At 37.3% G+C, this 4619-nt stretch overlaps 1 long non-coding RNA gene across 1 annotated transcript; it reads left to right on the top strand.

Moving 5' to 3' along the window:
* Window positions 1-1733: 1733 nt before the first annotated feature.
* On the top strand, window positions 1734-4056 carry LOC136239012 (uncharacterized). Its single transcript, XR_010693312.1, has 3 exons — window positions 1734-1845; window positions 3372-3443; window positions 3954-4056. It is a non-coding gene; the product is annotated as an uncharacterized lncRNA (long non-coding RNA).
* The last annotated feature ends 563 nt before the right edge of the window (window positions 4057-4619 follow it).

Below are 4619 nucleotides of genomic sequence, written 5' to 3'. Positions count from 1 at the left end.
TATTGCTCCTGTTAATTGTACTCAGTGTTGGGCAAGTTACTTTGTAAAAGTAACTAGTTACATATTACATATTACTTGCAACTGAACTATATTTAGTTACAGTTACATATTACCCATAAAATAAAGTAACTATAATAATATTACATATTATGTCCACAGCCTTAAGCTGTCACGTGTGAAACTACCACCTTATCACGTGACATGATTGCGTTGTTGGACAATGTGCAAATCTTGATTGTAAGTAAGAAGCTGGTGTATAAGCTTCATTCAGTACGCTTCGTTACTTCGTTGTGGCTAGGCGTTACTCAGAGGATAACTAACGAGATCAGTAACTTCGTTACTTGTAGTAATAATCCCATCCAAAAACAGCTTATAGCTGTAAAAAAAGTGCGCGTCCAAGTAAAGCAGAGTTAACTGCGACAAAAAGTAATGATATCATAATGCGGCCATGTGCGAGGTGTGCAAGTTGTAAAATATATATTAGCTAATCAGATAATACAATGTTATTGTTAAAGTGTTAATGAGAACTATGTGATGCTGCTATTTTTAAGTGTGTGAGCATCTTCATATATAAATGCCACACAAATTTAATTCTCAATAAAGCAATGTGTATAGAGTCTCTGATAGCAATAAATAGTTTGAGTTTGGCCACCTTTCCTTTGTTCGTAGCATTGCCGTATACAGGAAAGACGGCCAAACTCAAACTATTTATTGCTATCAGAGAATCTATACACATTGCTTTATTGAGAATTAAATTTGTGTGGCATTTATGAAGATGCTCACACACTTAAAAATAGCAGCATCACATAGTTCTCATTAACACTTTAACAATAACATTGTATTATCTGATTAGCTAATATTAATTTTACAACTTGCACACCTCGCACATGGCCGCATTATGATATCATTACTTTTTGTCGCAGTTAACTCTGCTTTACTTGGACGCGCACTTTTTTTACAGCTATAAGCTGTTTTTGGATGGGATTTCAATACTTTTTGTTAGAATAAGCAATGCACTGTTGATAACAGTAAGTGAGTTTCCATGGTTTTGACAGAAACCCCAGATTACAATGACAGAATATTAAAATATAACTGTAATTTTAGTGGCCAGAGCCGCCCACATGGGGGGGGGGGGGGGGGGGCAACTGGAGTATTTTTCCCCCTGCCCCAGCCCGAAAGGGGCCCCTTGAATACCTGTTTAAAGAAAGATCGATATACTCTAATAGAGCAGTCAGGATCTAGACTCTTCCTTGCCCCTGGGCCCCTCTTTAACTCTTTTCCCTGGGCTCTCTAATTTCTCTGGACGGCCCTGTTAGTGGCATGCAACTACAGTCAACTAACACCCATTTTAACTAGTAAACCCTTAATAACACTTTGCCTTTATCTTGTACTGCATTAAAACGATCAAGATACTCTATTAGAGCAGTCACAAAACAGCTGTAACACAGCAATCAATATTTAGCATAGTTACAACTTCTGCTTAGCATCGGATTGTATAGTTTAAATTACTAGCTACTTACAGACTTTACAATATAAAAATATGGCACTTGTAGAAATGTGACTGTTCTATTAGAGTATCTCGATCTATTTCAAGCATTGACTGATTCAAGTGAAGAAGCTACGCCCCTGCCAAGAGATCTTGAGAAATGAAATGAGAATAGTAAAGAAAAGGCAAGTATGTACAGAGACAATAGAAGAGCGCGTAATTATGTCCTGTTGTAAATAAACGCCTTTAAAATTTATATTACTACTAAATAAGCGCACAAGAATAGGCTTGTGAGGCTGTTGTCTCCAAGGTTGTCTCATTACTTGTCTTTTCGTGTTGAAGGGATTTAGTCACAATTGGTGAGTTTAACTATACATGTATTTGTGTTGTAAAACTTAATAGTAAAAAGGCGATTAGTACATATCATTATTATTATTATTATTATTATTATTATTATCAATTTTTCCAAAGTTGGGTAACACAAAAGGCAATACTGCCTGTACAAGGTGATCCCCAACACAGAACATACATTCACATGTACAATTACACACAAACAAATACAAAAGGAACATGAACTACTTAATAATTACAAAATCAATAAACCTAATTACAAAAAAAGATAATGTTTTAACCTAGTCTCATCATGATAAACATGTATTTGTCACAGTAGAGTCTCTCACAATTATTACGAGACATTGGACCAGGGTAAAAAAAATTTACTGCTATATTTAGAGGTTGTAGCGTTTGTATATCTTAGTATCTTAATAAATAATCCTCCATGATCACTAATCACTAATAGTACAGTGAAAACTGGTCATTATTCAGGCCGTAGGGACAAAAAATTTCTGGCCCAGCTTTTTAAAGAGGTGGCTGCATTTTGCGGCCTTAACAAAGGTAAGAAGCATACTGTTCTAACTGGCTATAGAGATGGATTTAGTGTGTGACAGCGTATGAGACAGTGAGTGCTGGCAGCAAGGGGGCAGCCAATCTGTTAGAGCACCAAAGGCACTGCTTAAGACTAGGCAGTTGGCTGTCAGCCCAAAGTGTAAAAGTTTCACTATTGGTCCTTATAAGCTCCTGATGAAGAAAGTGATGAAGTCATTATCCATAGGATATATTTTTCAGAGTATCCATTTCAGTTCTACAATACAGTAGCCAAGCATAAGATGAACATAGCACAGCATTCCGGTGGTTTAGTGGTGACCACAATACTGCCCGAGGTAAACTGTGGTGAGATTTGAGACTACCGGAAGCCCTGGAATGCCTTCAACACATAAAATACCAAATATCTAATGCCTGACTTTCATCCACAGTGGACCTGTCTTGGTGGCCACTTGTACAGAAGGAAAACAGCTGCCACACAGTCTTTCGAGCGAACAACTAGTTTCCACACCTCTTAATTATCAATTTGTAAAATCTTGAGCGAAATTGTGTGTGCGAGCAAGTGTGATGTTGTGCATTGGCAGTGCCGTGTATATGGTTGCTGCCTAGCATTGACACATCACGAGTATTGAAGTCACAATGTGTTACTGTATCATCCATCTAAATACAATCTCTGAATGTGTCATTTAGTGTAGAGAGCAATCTTCCACAAGAAGTGACCTGCAGGTTTCAGTGTACATTATTAACCATTAATATTGTTCACCATTGTGATTGTGAACTGTATGTACAGTGAAACCTCACTTAGTGGCCACCTCTTTAATAAGACCACCTCATTATATTGGCCACCTCTAGTAGATCCCAAATATAGCTAAGCAGTACTTTATGACCTCATTAATAAGGCCACCTTGTTATTCAGGCCAAATTTTTTGGTTCCACAGCTGGCCATATTAATGAGGCTTCATTGTACTTATGTGAATTTTTATTTTTCGTAACTTTTCTTCAGGTTTACTGATGGGCACTATGAAGCATTGTTGACTGGTCCGTACATAATTTGGTGACTTGAATTGCTAAAACAGTACGTAGCATGTCTTGTATGTACATGTAATGTGTTGTAATGTGTCCACACATCCACACATCTTAGAAATAAATATAAATGTATTCTCTATACTCAGTTCCATTGTGCCACTGGGTCATAAGTGGGTTGAGTATGGATCATCCAGGACATTTGAGTCACATTTTGTCCTGGCCAAGTGGATCTCATCCACTGACAGAATATACAGGATCACATCACGTGTATAAATTACGGTGGAACTTGTTTATTGCCACCTTCACTCAATAAAGAGGTAACAGTGTATAAATTCTCAATTGAAATTGGCTTTTCAAGAGAGGTTGTCTTTCTATACTGGTGGCCATTAAGACAGGTTGTACTGATAGAGTGTACATACTAGAGATGCAACAATATCCTCCACTTAGTGTCGTTTGATAGTGATGCAATGGAGACTATGTATTGTTGCATTTAAATACTATACTATTATATTGCAACTCTAGCACGTATTTATAATAGGAATGTTTGTTAACTGTTTAGACATACTGGAGCAACACCCACTCATCTGGATTCTACAAATGGAGTCATATCAACTTGTCATCATACTTACTTGTTACTCCCATTGTGTTTGGATGAATATACAGTGAGACTTGCTACCATGGCGGGCCACTGGAAAACATTTTCATAGCAGTTATATTACAGTCATTATTGTACAATTCTTACATTATTGTTGTGAAAAGTGTTTGGTATTCATGTGTCCTCTGTATGTTGTAATTACATGTCTAATTTTTGTGTGGGGGTGCTGTAAAATGAAATAATGCATGGTGACAATTGGCTAGCTACATGTGCTAATTACTCGCAGCTTGTGTCAACAACTGGTAACCACAGTTGTACTCTGTGTCATTCTTTAAGCCACGCCCTTAGAGGAGAAATTACGTCACGGTGGGGGCGACTAAATTCAAATTTAAAAACGAACGATGGTATGTAGCACCATAGATTATATCTGTGGACTATAATCTATGGCAGCACACTTCTTTGTGGCTATATGCACTGATTAACTACATAGAGTGCCAGTTCATCAATACCCAGTGACCGCAGTTGTGCTTTGCGTCATTCTTTAAATTTCGAGTAAAATTCTTAGAGAGCAAATTACGTGGGGGCGACTAAATTCAAATTTCAAACTAGCCATTCTCGAAAACATATGTT

This window comes from Dysidea avara, chromosome 11 (assembly GCF_963678975.1).
Source record: "Dysidea avara chromosome 11, odDysAvar1.4, whole genome shotgun sequence".
Taxonomy (NCBI): Eukaryota; Metazoa; Porifera; class Demospongiae; order Dictyoceratida; family Dysideidae; genus Dysidea; species Dysidea avara.
Note: the sequence above shows the minus strand (reverse complement) of the source record. Positions and strands in the feature narration are given on the sequence as shown.